The sequence below is a fragment of the Gossypium raimondii genome, chromosome 8 (genome assembly GCF_025698545.1).
Source record: "Gossypium raimondii isolate GPD5lz chromosome 8, ASM2569854v1, whole genome shotgun sequence".
NCBI lineage: Eukaryota > Viridiplantae > Streptophyta > Magnoliopsida > Malvales > Malvaceae > Gossypium > Gossypium raimondii.
The window spans coordinates 40,620,585-40,635,522 of NC_068572.1; the positions used below are offsets into that span (position 1 = coordinate 40,620,585).

At 33.6% G+C, this 14,938-nt stretch overlaps 1 long non-coding RNA gene across 1 annotated transcript; it reads left to right on the forward strand.

Moving 5' to 3' along the window:
* Positions 1-12,342: 12,342 nt before the first annotated feature.
* Positions 12,343-13,332, forward strand: LOC128042884 (uncharacterized). The gene is made up of 2 exons (XR_008198405.1): positions 12,343-12,579; positions 13,121-13,332. It is a non-coding gene; the product is annotated as an uncharacterized LOC128042884 (long non-coding RNA).
* The last annotated feature ends 1,606 nt before the right edge of the window (positions 13,333-14,938 follow it).

Here is a 14,938-nt window from a genome sequence, read left to right on the forward strand (position 1 = left end):
CTTTCTTTTTCTCTTCTCAAAAAAATCCCTAACCCCATTAACACCATCACGTCACCACCATCGCCGAACACCACCGCCACGTCGGCCAGTCGCCAATTCGTTCTTGGCACCGAGCACCACCCCAACATTCCCTTTTCTTTTTTTCTTTTTCCTTCTTTCTTCTTCTTCTTCCCCAACTTTATTTACCGGTCGCCACCATCGTCGAACAACTCAGCCGTCGATCTTAGGCCTCACAAAGTCAACGTGGTATCGTTGTTTCTTTCTTCATCGACCGGCTCTCTTCTCTTTCCCCAAAACGCCACCATTCCTATTTCTTATTTTATTTTTCAACATAGCCACTGACCCCTCTAAACCATCATGAAACTACATTTAGAACTCCCACCATAATGCTACTTTTCCAACACATTTACGTTCACCACAACCACTACCCAAACGCTGTTCTCCTCCATCGTAAGCCAACACCACTGTCTCGCCACCGTTCACCGCCTCGAGCCACTATAAAATAATCGACATTGATTTTGAGCACGAACATGTTCCATGGTTCGAACAAGGAACCAAGTAGCCAATAGGTTCTCAACTTCCTTTAATCGTGGACAAAACTAATTTTCAGCTCCTCCAGTCGTCGATTTAGACGATGACAACTCAAAACCATCTCCGCCCCTACAAAACGAACAGTCGTGCTTATTAGGAATTTTCGCCAATGAAGCCCAACTTCGATTGAGACAGAATGCTCGCACAACAGTCCCGCTACTTTCGAAAGGTCGATTCATAACTTACAACCTACTTTTACCTTTACTAACATATTATGCAGGTTGTTCGGATGAGGCAGGGACCTATAACGACCATGGCAAAGGTCCTTTAACTAGAAACGAGTATGTTTCTTAGCGTCAAATAGGGTTGTGCTCCACTCGAACACATTGACCACCAATTGATGTGCTAGTGATGCCTCCACATAGCAGTACTGACGCTGCTGGAAATTCAAGTCCACCACCCGGTCGCCTAACGAAAATGTTCAACCATCTCGAGACGGTCAACGTAATAGGCGAGGCCGTACCTACACTACTCCCACCGAAGGACGATTATGAGGGTCTTTAAACTTTACAGCCCCAAAGCATCATGCAAGATATGACAATATTCAACAACGTCCACTCCCGATCTGGAAGCAAATTCGTCTTTACACCCTTGATATGTTAAATATATGTGATGCTATATTGAACTATTTTGATGCTGTTGGTTAGAATTCATTTGCAAATATTTCATGTACTGCATATTATGAACTAGTTTATGAGTTCTATACAACATTTAGCTATATTAATGCATTGCAAACTGTTGAAACTCAAGTTGTTGTCTATTTTCGATTACTTGCTAAATACTTCAGGATGTCAATTTTAGATTTTAACATCGCCATGGGTTTCGTTGACCATGACGATGTTTAAAGCGATTCTTACCAAACTGCATTATTGGATATACCAAGTGATTTGATCTAATATTGTTTATTTTGCTTTAACTCATTCTCGGAATCAACTTTATAATCTCAAGACCTCTAAGGACTTGTTGGTGCATGAACCCGTTTTGAGATATATTATCGATTTTTAGCTAAAAGCTATTCAGGTCGAAATGATTCGTCGTCTATTTTAACTAAAACATAATTGTTCTTTTTGTCGTGTATGCATTCTGGATTTAAAGTTAATTTAGGATATTGGTTTGCATGAAATTTTCATGCTATTTTATGCTCTAATCGACCACTAATACTTGGCCTATATATTACAAATTTAACCTCTCAACTTTTTCCCTCTAAAGTCGATTTATCGTCCTAAACATGTGCATATATTATGGATAATCTAGATGAGTATTGTTTGGATTCTATGAGTTTTCTTGCCAGCACCCCTACTGCGTATTGTTTTGTTCCTCTAGGTACACGAACAACTCACAGTAATAGGGTCTTTTCGCAACGTCCCAATTTCACTACTAAGGAGCAAGAAGAGCAGCCTCATTCATTAGTAGAGGCAAGTTTAAGTCGGATCGAAGCTCGACTTGAAACAATAGAAACCCAAGTCTCCACGATTCTCGACATCTTGCAAAGTAGTCACTCTCAATGCCGACAACCACGTTAGATACACATGGGGAGTATACTTAACCTTTCTCTTTACTATACTTGATTCATATAATATATACTTGAGGACAATCATAGGTTAAGTGGGGGATTGGGTTAGTAAGTATGCATGTTTGAATCTCTTTTACTGCATGTTTCTCTTTTGCATATATTAGTTCCTATGCTGGGTTATTCATTAATTTGTTTAACATTGAGCCTCTAATTTCATTACTTAGTCAATTTAGATAGTTGGGTGATTCTTGAATTAAAGTGTTCAAATATCTAGTTTAATCGACATGTGTGTTTTAAAGTTGATATATGTAATTATATTGTTTCATGAAAATTGGTTGTTTATAATTGATTGGTAAGAATATTGTATTTGCTTGTAAGTAAATAAATAAATTAAAACAAAAAAGAGATAGAAGAAATACTACTCCGCTAATAACTCAAGTTATGAGTGAAGATTTCAGAAAAGTGATCGAATTTAGTAACCGGGATAAGGTGCTTGGGTTGTCATCTTATCTCACGTAAAAAGGTTCAAGTGACGAACCGAAAACTTACAAGCATTCTGCTAACTAAGCTGCCATGAGTAGGGAAAAATAGTCTGTTTGGTGACATATCAAATTAAGTAACCGGAGTAGGGTGCTTGGATTGTCATCCTAATTCGCATAAAAAGGTTTGACTATGTCCCAAATTTACTACACAAATTAATTAAGAATAATACCATGCAAATTTTGGTTTAAACTCAATTTAGTGAAATGATTTAATTTGCATGTTTGAGTTTTATGGACACTTGTTGATCAAACTAAGTATTTGAGCACTTATTCATTTTTTCACCTAAATTGTTTGTATTGATCATAGTTGTGGAAAAGAGGCTTGATTTTTAATAAGTTACTGAATAATTTCTAATGAAGGAACATACAGTATTCTTAAGGACAAGCATAGGCTAAGTAGGGGGATTTGATAACATATTTATTTTGCATATTTTACGTACTCAAATCAACTTGTTCTTGAATTAATTTATGTTAAGTGGTGAATTTTAAGTTTAAATCTTTCCAGGAACGAAATTCAGATACTTTAATTCGAAAATAAGCAGAAAAGGATTAAATTGAAGGATGAGCAATTGAAGAGGGGTCGAATAAAAAATTTGGAGACAATTAGTGGCTGATCAGATTTTTGACTTTGTAAAAGCCAAATTAGAAAAGAAATCTGATATTTATTTCATGTAATTAGTGGGTACGTGGGACTAGCCTAATTTTAGCATGTGATTTATGTATAAATAAGTGGGATGGTGGACTTGAAAAATACACCTTGATTTGCCTGGCAATTGAATAGAAAAAAATCAATTTATTTTCTTTCTTACTTTGCGTGAAAGAATGCAGGTATTCTGCCAACTTTTGTTTCCGTTTCAATATTTTGGCTTAATTGTTTCCCAAGCCCTTCCCCTTTCACCTACCACAATTTTCATTCAAGTCCACTTCCATAACCAACCAAAGCATGATTAATTTCATGCTTCACTAAATTGAAATTAGCTTTAGGCCAGTATTCTTTCCGATCAGGAATCGTGAGAAATGTATCCGCACTAAAAATCCTTCAGTATTCACCATCTCTCTGGAATATCGGGACTGACAAATTCATCCCTTAAAGTTAACTCGATTTCAATTCAAAACGTACGTTGGGTTGGAGTCATTTTGGCGGACAGTTGGAGAAATGAGTCGGTCGTGCTATATTTGGATTTTTGCAAACAAATCAAGGGAGATAGTGTTTGGTTTTAAATGTCCCGCATGGTTGAGGTAGTTAATCCGAATTGGGTTCTTCAGAACGCAAGGCTACCGAAGTCTTGAATCGCGAACGTGTGTATCGCGTTTAGATAATTGGTAAGGGTTTATTTGCATGCTGTACCGGAATCAACTACAAGAGGAAGAATTGGTGGTTAGGACGTTCTTAGCCGCTATAACCAACTTATTATTTGGAGGAGAAAACTCATTTTCGAGGATCGATTCAGAGACTAAAGTTCACCGAGTCTAGGGCTAAGGCTTATTATTTCTATTCACAAAATTCAAATTTAATTTATAATTTAATTTTATTTCCGATTTACAAAATTGTTAATTTCTACTATCTCACTTATTTAATTTCTAGACATTTTTAACTCCCCTAATTTATTTTATTTATTTTTCAGCTGGTCCGTTTGGAGTCGTGGGCACGACTAATGCCACAATTATCGACACGACAGAAATTATGTTCATAAGAAAAATACGAAAGTTCATCATAATTACCAATCCCTGTGGACTCAACCCTACTACTCTTTTCTACTATTTAGAGTTATTTTATTATAGGAATATTTTTATTTGGTGGTTTCGACGCTCATCAAAGTGTACTACATTAATACAACCAGTTTAGTCCCTGAGCACAACTCCTAAGGAGTGCCTCATTTATGCCCATGAATGGAAATCATGCCTTTCACACCAACTGGTGATATACGGCTTTGTCCTTCCACTCGAATCTTGAGTCAAAACTATATCTTGCAACAAGCAACAAGTTTGTAAGTTCAAATGAACTTAGTGAGAATCTATAAGGCGACATTATAATAATGATTTAGATATTTAAGGAACGAAGTTTAAGACAAATATTTCAACCCCCTGGTCATCTTTGGCCTTCCATATATTTCACCAACGAGGTCGGCGCCTCTATTTTTTTTCGCAGTTTACTAGTAGTGGCTTATTCTTTATCTGAGACATAAGCTTGTCCTTTTACGGTACAACCCACTATGGTACATGCCTGGTTCCGCCTCATCCCAACTTCCCGAGCTTTATCTCTCTTTTTATTTTATTCACAACCTTGGATGTGAATGCCATTACCTACAATTTGGTTATCTTTCATTTACTTCCTCAGATTACAAATCCTTCCTCTTTATAGGCTTATGATAATCTCTACTAGTCTATTACGCTTTTATTGTTCCCAAATGAGACCCCGACGAACTTACCCGCTCAAGCGGTCTTATTCCCGCAGACCTCTTAAACTTAGGTTCCGCTTTATCCTCCTATTTTCACCCCTGACTTAGGTTTACTCGCCAATACCTACAAACTCATATGTTCTTAGTAGAGCTAATTAAAAATGTATAAAATGGAAATCTTTAGTGCCCTTCTCCATAAATTTCAGAAATGAGCTATGGGTTTGTTCCAATTTGATGTTTGAAGAAGTTATTATTTTTACTAAACTTTTAAGTAATAATTTTGGTTTGATTTTTTTATTAGTTTGGTGCTTTGATCAAATAGCCTTAATTTTAAAAGAGAGACTGCGAGATTAAAGTTTTAAAACAATATTTCGAGTCACAATGAAATTGGATCCTGTGATAATTGCAGTTGTACCGTAAATTTTAAGACAAAGGAATATGTCGCAATAAAAAAGACTGTGAATGCTTTTGACCACAGGATTGATGCTAAAGAACACTCCGTGAGATCAAGCTCCTTTGTCACATGGATCATGATAATGTAATCTACTAGATTCTTAACTCGCATTGTTAATACAATTTACTGGGTTTGCTTATTCTTTTCATGTTATACTATGAAGGGGGATATGAAGTGTTGCATATGAAGTGTTGCATTAACATTTTTTGCAGATTATCAAAATCAAGGACATAATACCCTTGCTAGAGAAGGAAAAGCTCAATGATGTTTACATTGCATATGAGCTAATGGACATTAGTCTGCATCAGATAATACGGTCTAGCGAGGCTCTCACCGATGATCACTGTTAGGTAGGTTATATATCATTCTTATTAGTTTTTTCCCCCTTTAGCAAGGTCCTAGTTTGTGATGCTACCGGTGTCATCAGTATTCTATCTTGGTCTGTGTACTATGTCATAGTCGATTGCAATAACCATATTTCGATATCACGCATCACCAATGGTAGTTTACTTTGATTGTGTATTATCAGAAGTTGGGCTATAACTATATTGTTTTGCAGTATTTCTTATACCAACTGTTGCGGCGTCTTCAGTACATACACTCAACAAATGTTCTGTATCGCAACCTAAAACCTAGCAACCTACTTCTCAATGCAAACTGTGATCTAAAGATTTGTGACTTTGGTCTTGCAATAACCACCTCAGATATAGACTTCATGACCGAGTATGTTGTAACCAGATGGTATCGAGCCCCTGAATTGCTTCTCAATTGTTCAGAGTATACTGCTGCCATCGATATCTGGTCAGTTGGTTATATTCTAATGGAGATAATTAGAAGGGAGCCACTTTTCTCTGGTAAAGATTATGTTCATCAGTTGGAGCTTATTGCTCAGGTATTCATCCTTTGGTTTTCACTCAACCCTAAACCCAATTATTTAGTTTCATAGAAAAGTACTGAATATTATATAATCACCAGTTTTAGGTATTGTTACAATGAAAGATTGAAGCAGGTTGTAATTTTTTAGTGGACATTGAATGCATGATGATAAAACATGTTTAGAAAATTATCCTCACTTTCTGATTATTTCATAAAATAACTACTAGGGTCGCCAGAAGATTCGAATCTCGGATTCCTTAGGAGCTACAATGCTCGAAAGTATGTTAAGCAGCTTACTTATTTTTCTAAGTAACATTTTGCTAAAAAGTTCCCAGACGTATCTTCTGTGGCAATTGACCTTGCAGAAAAATGCTGGTTTTCAATCCAAGTAAGCGTATCACTGGTAAATTTGGCAAGGGAATTTACAATGTTTTTTTCTTCTCAGTTTCTTTGTTCATTTTTCTTACAAGAAACATCTGTTTTGTATGATGCATGTAAAGTTGAGGAAGCGTTGAATCACCTATATTTGTGAAGTCTTCATATTGGTATTACTTCTTTAACAATATTTTTATTTTGATAGTAGTACTCTCTAACAGTACTAGTAAACAAAATAACCAAAAAAAAGAGAGAAATTTTGATATAGAAGCTTTATAAATCTAGGCTTTTGGAAGGTTTTTAAGAAACCAAAATGGAAAATATGAAAGGGGAGATCAAGAAAAGCTCTTGGTAAATTTTAGGTAAATTCATATTCGTGATTGACGATTGCGGAAGGCAGTAGCAATGACGATGGTCTATTGGATTTTTGGAAAAATGTTGGAGAGGAAGATGAAGATGAATTTGAGGGGAGAGAGGGGACTAACAAAGATGAAGAAGATGGAGAAAATAAAAAAATATTTTAATATAATCTAATATAAAATATTATTTCCAAATTTCATAAAATATAAAATATAAAAATAAAATATTTTTAACATTTTAATATAATTTAATATAAAAATAAAAAATCTTATAATATAATTTAATATAAAATATTTTATATTTAAATATTGTTCTTTTGTTAGAAAATATTAATCTTTAATATTAAAATGATGTGAAAAATAAATTAAAATATTAGAGGGCATATTTGTCATTCGAGTATATTTTTTTGCTATTACATATCTATTCCTCTCAACCAAACACATGAATACTATTACAATACTCATTTTATTCCATCACTACACCAAAACAGGCTTTTAGCGGCGTTTTTAGCGGCGGTTGGATAAATAACGCTGCTAAAGATCGATCATTAGCGGCGCTTAGTGGAAAACGCCGCTGAAAATAAGCATTAGCGGCGTTTTCCAGAAAGCGCCGCAAAGTACCTAATCCCAACGATGTCATTTTTCGAGCTTTCAGGGATTTAGCGGCGTTTTTAATAAATCGCTGCTAATGCTGAGGCCTTTAGCGGCGTTTTTGAGAAAGCGCCACAAAAAAACCTAATCCCAACGACACCGTTTTCTGAGCTTTCGGGGATTTAGTGGCATTTTTAAGCAAGCGCCGCTAATGCTCAGGGCTTTCGCGGCGTTTTTGGGAAAGCGCCGCAAAAATACCTAAGCCCAACGACACCGTTTTCTGAGCTTTCGGGGATTTAGTGGCGTTTTTAAGTAAGCGCCGCTAATGCTCAGGGCTTTAGCGGCATTTTTGGGAAAGCGCCGCAAAAATACCTAAGCCCAACGACACCGTTTTTTGAGCTTTCGGGGATTTAGTGGCGTTTTTAAGTAAGCGCCGCTAATGCTCATGGCTTTAGCGGCGTTTTTGGGAAAGCGCCGCAAAAATACCTAAGCCCAACGACGCCGTTTTCTGAGCTTTCGGGGATTTAGTGGCGTTTTTAAGTAAGCGCCGCTAATGTTTAAGGCTTTAGCGGCATTTTTGGGAAAGCGCCGCAAAAATACCTAAGCCCAACGACACCGTTTTCTGAGCTTTCGGGGATTTTGTGGCGTTTTTAAGTAAGCGCCGCTAATGCTCATGGCTTTAGCGGCGTTTTTGGGAAAGCACCGCAAAAATATTTAAGCCCAACGACACCGTTTTCTAAGCTTTCGGGGATTTAGTGACATTTTTAAATAAGCACCGCTAATGCTCAGGGCTTTAGCGGTGTTTTTGGGAAAGCGCCGCAAAAATACCTAAGCCCAACGACGCCGTTTTCTGAGCTTTCAGGGATTTAGTGGCGTTTTTAAGTAAGCGCCGCTAATGCTCAGGGCTTTAGTGGCGTTTTTGGGAAAGCGCCGCAAAAATACCTAAGCCCAACGACGCTGTTTTCTGAGCTTTCGGGAATTTAGTGGCGTTTTTAAGTAAACGTCGCTAATGCTCAGTGCTTTAGCGGCGTTTTTGGGAAATCGCCGCAAAAATACCTAAGCCCAACAACACAATTTTCTGAGCTTTCGGGAATTTAGTGGCGTTTTTAAGTAAGCGCCGCTAATGCTCAGGGATTTAGCGGCGTTTTTGAGAAAGCGCCGAGAAAAAACCTAAGCCCAACGACGTCGTTTTCTTAGCTTTCGGGGATTTAGCGGCGTTTTTAAGAAAGCGCCGCTAATGCTCAGGGCTTAAAATAATTTAAAATATTTTATAAAAATGGAAAAATTAAAATACTATTATTTAAAATTATTTTAAAGTTTTTTGGATACATTACTGATTTTTTTAGTTTATATATTAAATAATTTCTTATATAATTGTAAAAGAGATAGTATTAATTTTAAAATATTGAATTAATTACTATTTAATTTGTTTATTTATATTAATTAAAATTCAATTTAATTTTAAATGAATATTTGTTAAAATGGATTAATTTGAAATAATGACACGTAGAAATAAATTGAAATAAAAACATAGAAAAATATTTGTTAATAATAGAAAAATTAAAATACTATTATTAAGCTATAATTTTAAAATTTTTGGGTACATGACTGATTGATTTTTAATTTATATACTAAATAATTTCAAATATAATTGTAAGAGATAAGATAGTATTAATTTTAAAATATTTAATTTAATTATCATTATAGTTTAGGGTTTAATAAATATGGTTTAGGGTATATATATGGTTAATTTAGGATTTAAGACCGGTTTAGGAGTTACAATTTTAAGTTTTATAGATTATGGAATTAGGGATTATGGATTAGGGATTCTGGTTTAAGGGTTAATGTGATTTAAGGTTTATGAGTTAGGGGTTAGGGGTTAATTTAGGGTTTATAAATTCAATGTTAGGTTAGAGTTTAGGGTTTAGATTAATTAGTGTGTTTTAATTATATATTAAATAAGGTTTAGGGGTTAGGGATTCGGGGTCGAGTTTAAGGTTTAGGGTTTAGATCAATTAGTGTTTTTTAATTTATATATTAAATAAAGTTTAGGGGTTAGGGGTTAGGGATTTGGGGTCGTGTTAGGGTTTAAGATTTAGATTAATTAGTACTTTTAATTTATATATTAAATAAGTTCTTTATATAATTGTAAAGATTATTAATTTAAAATTGATATGAAATATATAATAATTTGAATATAATAATTTAAAATTGTAAAATTGTAAAATTGTAAAAATTGTAAAAATTATAAAAATAAAATTAAAATAAAAAGGAAAAAGAAATAAAACACTAAAATTTTTATTTTTACCTAATTTTATAAATATTACTTAAAAACTAAAATTGATAATTTTATCTAATTTTATAAATATGACCTAAACAAAACTATGCATTAAAATTTGCCAAAAGCAGTACTGTTTCAATAGAAAATTTAATGTACTAGTGGCGTTTTTATGAAAAACGCCGCTCTAAACTAGACATTAGCGGCGTTTTGAACAAAAACGCCGCAAAATATTCTTAATAATGAAGACAAAACGGTGCAGTTTTTGGCTGCGAATTTAATGGGTTTTGCAGCGCTAAGGGACAAACGCTGCTAAAGGTGGTCAGTAGCGGCGCTAAGGAAAAAACGCCGCAAGGTTCTGTTCTCAGTTTTCGCAAAACGGTGTCGTTTTGCCTGGGCATTAGTGTCGCTACTAAAAAACGCCGCAATGTTTCAAACTGGCTGAAGTAATACGGTGTCGTTTTATTCCCAGTCATTTCTTCATCCCCTCCAATTTCTCCCATACCCGAAACACATCATTTTTCCCTCCCAAATTTCCTCAAAATTCCCCCAAATCAAGAACCCTAGTCTGCATAACTTCCAGGACCCGAAGGTTCCCCTTCTGCCGTCGCTCGTCTACTGTCGCACTCGTCGACCGTCGCCAAACACGCTGTCGCACTCCTCTGCCATCGGAGAAATCGGTAAGGTTCTTCTCTTTTTCTCAGAAATCTTCCCACGTTTGGTCTTGAGCAATGTTGAGAAATAATTTGAATTTCTTGTTAGTTGTTTCTACTTGGTGGCCAGTATATTGGATAGAAACTTTTAGAACCAATGAATAGCAATCAACAGAAACGAAGCAAGGTTGGAATTGATCTTTGCACGATTGTTGGGCAAAGCTACGATATTTGTGTCCCAGGTAAGCCGTTTCTGTCAATGGTCGATTAAATTTTTAAGGTTTTGTTTTAGTCCTAGCTATTTGGGATTTAGGGTTCCGATTAAACTAATTCAAAAATGTACTGAAGTTAATTACACTGGGATTTAGGGTTCCAATATGTTGGATTTGTGGTATCCATGATTTCTCAAAAGTTTCATTATACTGGCACATTATTATTTGCTTTGGAGTCACATCAAATTTGAGGGATTTGATCTCATAATAAACTAGTGTTAAGCAGCTGTATTTGTTTTCCTTTTAAGTTGCAAAAAAATAGTGTGATTAAAGGATTTGGTGATTTTTGAGGGGGTCAACTCAAACCATGCTTATTGCCATTTTAGAAAAAAAGGACCAATCTGTTATTCATTTCTAGAAGGTGGATTATAAGAAATTTTTAAAAGTTAGGTTAGTTTCTGTTTTTGGTCGTTTAAATTTGAAATTTTACAATTTAATCATCTAATTTTACAATATCATTAACTAATTTAAATAGTTAATACCGTTAAATGAGAATAATATTTCAATTTTAATCGTATTTTTGACTTTCGTAATTAAATGAGAATAATATTTCTATTTTATTTTCATCAGAAATTATAATTCGACAGCTTAATGAAACAATTATATTAGTCTCATATTTCAATTTTTTCCATTACTTTGAAATATTTTTTCCATTACAAGATCATTTGCACCATCTTTGTGGGATATATTGCATGTATGTAAATGCCTTGTCTTTCAATTTGTCATTCTGCTATAATTCATGCCTTGTCTTTTAATCGCTATAATTCATGCCATGTCTGCATATGCCTTCATTCTGCAAATGCATGAATATCTAGCCACATCTTATTTGACATTGCTATCCTATGCTGTGGGGGAACTCATTATTCTGCTACTATTTGATTTAACTCTTGTAAAGCAGTATCAAACGTCACTGATTGCAATTCAACTTAAAGACAAAAGCAACTGGGGTTATCTTCACCTTAATATTATACTTAGACGACTGCAATTAAATGTGGTTCTTTGCTTTTCTATGGCTATATATGAATTCCTATAAAAAAAGCTTGATTAGGTGTTTCTTTAGTTAGCTAGAGGTATTCTATCTTGAATGGAAAAAGGGTAGCAGTGCTGTTACTTGTAAAACCGGCCTCGCCCCCCCAAGGGAGCTCTTCTAGTTTGAATATGGTTCTTTGAGTATATATGTTATCACAACTAATAAAATTATGGTTTAAAGATATTTTTAAGTTAAAATTTTGAGAAATCATTATTAAAATTATGGTTTTGGTTTAAAGATATTTTTAAGTTAAAATCTCACTATTTATAATTTTTTATTTAAAATATAAGAATTCCTTATTTACTTGTTCCTAAATTTTGCATTTAGTCTGCAGTAGTTTCTGTGTTGCCTTGTTGCTTTGAGATTCTTAGCTGAAACAGTGGCACCCTCATGAAGGCCTGGTTGCCTTGTTGCCTTGTTGCATTGTAGGCCCGAATGACTATGGCTCTAATATTTGTTCATATGAACTTGTTTGCGCATACTGCTTTCTCATTTAGGCTGTAGTTGCTGTTCACTTTTGTCTTCTGTTTATTAGCCAAATTTACTTCTGTTGCCTTTTGTTTTGTTATTCTTACTTCTGTTTTTCGGTAGTAATGTACTTCTGTCTTTTTTTCCAGGATTTGCTTCGAAATTGAGGAAATATAAGGTATTTATTCCTATGTTTCCCTAATTAGTTTTCTTAAAAAAAATGTCCAACTTAATAACTTATATAATTCACATAATAACTTACATAACTTAACAACTTAACAACTCACATAATTTACATAATACATATATATATGTCATACCATATAACTTAATAACTTATATAATTCACATAATAACTTACATAACTTAATAACTTAACAACTTACATAATTTACATAACTAAATAATTTTAAAACATATCATTCCATAACTTACAAATTAAATACAATAATTAATAACTCACATAACTTAATAAGTTATACATGTTATATCATAACTCACATAATAACTTACATAACTTAATAACTTATATATATGCATAACTTAATAACTCATATTATTTACATAACTTAATCATTGTAAAATATATCATTCCATAACTTACAAATTAAATACAATAATTAATAACATACATAATACATAACTTTTCAACTATTTTATATGTGCTGTTATTGTTGTAATTAGTTACTAACTTTTCAACTATTTTATGTGTATTGCAGATAAAATGCCTAGAAGAAAATGCGAATATGATGAAGATGTTTCAGCAATCGCAACATCCGCCGTCATAGTGTATTGTATAAATATTTTTATCATTTTAACTTTTAACAGTTTTGTAAAAATAATATGAATTATATTTTATTTATTGATATTAATATTATTTTATTTGTTTAATTTGAAATATTATATAGATTTATTGCTTTTGGCTGGTTTAGATTGGGTTGCTTTTGATTTGTTGCTACAGTATGGCTGAAAATATAAAAAAATTTAATTTCACAAAAATCCCAAAATTAGTGGCATTTTTAGAAAAAGCGCCGCTAAAGGCCACCAAACAATAGCGGCGTTTGTGGGAAAAGCGCCGTTAAAGAACATGGCCTTTAGCAGCATTTGTGGAAAAAGCGCCGCTAAAGAACATGGCCTTTAGCGGCGTTTGTGGGAAAAGCACCGCTAATGAACATGGCCTTTAGCAGCGTTTGTAGAAAAAAATGCCGCAAACGTTAGCGGCATTGACATCAGCAGCATTTTTTGCCTAAAAAAACGCCGCTAAAAACCTATTTTGGTAAGTGCATCCAACTAAACCACTGTTATGCTTGTTCAAATCCATTACAGTCTTATTTCATTCTCATAGAATGACTATCCCATTACAACCTTATTCCATTCCAGTGAACCAAACGTGTTGTTAAGAACCTTGAGTATGCCTTAACCAATAATGTGAGTGCCTCGCTAAAACCTCTAATTTGATTCTTACAACATTGGTTAAATGTACTGGATTATAAGTTGTACTTTTTCCCTTTTTTTATAATATAATAAAAATATCTTTTAAGTATGTTTTACAACTATACATAAAAATTAATTTATTTAAAATTCGTGATTATTTCTCCTAACAATATCTATTAAATTATAAATATGTATTTTTTTTTCATGTGACACAGACAAAAGTAGATTTGTCGCCTATGCTAAATAGCAGATGACCGATGGACATTTTGACCAAAGGCTCCCAAAGAGGCCAAAATGTGGACTTGGTCTCGACGGTTTACTATCTGCATGAGGTGAATCAATTTTTTAAAGGTCAAATTCTGCTATTAGTCCCTGTACTTTCTGTAAGTTGTGGATTTAATACCTATACTTTAATTTGGTCATTTTCAGTCCCTGTACTTTTAGAATTTGAAAATTTTAGTTCTAATCAAATGATAACTATCAAATTCATTAAGTTCTGTTATTTTTAAAATTTGACATGACAAACATATTATTGTATGTGTAATGCGTTGTTACTCACAAAAATCAATTAATAGATTTAATGACTCTTGTTTGCATTAAGACTAAAATTTTGAAATTCAAAAATATAACCACTAAGAATGGTCCAATTGGTGAAAATAGACTAAATCTATAACTTTACGCATAATACAACACTAATAAAATAATTTAACCAAACAAATTTACTGTTGCCATAGGTCAAGATTAAAATTTCAAGATTTAAAAGTACAAAACTAAAATTGATCAAATTAAATATAAAAACTAAATCTACAATTTAGATGATGTACATGTCTAATAGCATAATTTGAATTTTTAAATTATAGCTGCGGACGACGAAGATATTCAATTTGTGTTTTATCTTGTCTGTGCTTCCCAAAAATACCCTAATAATAACATTGCATTTGCAAAATAATATTATAATGAAATGAAATCCCTATTATTTTATAGTCAAAACAATTAAATCTTCCTCAGTGAAAGCTAAGAAAATTAATATAAAATATTTAGAGAGATCGGACGATTTTATTTGTGACAATTAAGGTTCAACAACTACCAAATTATAATTAGTG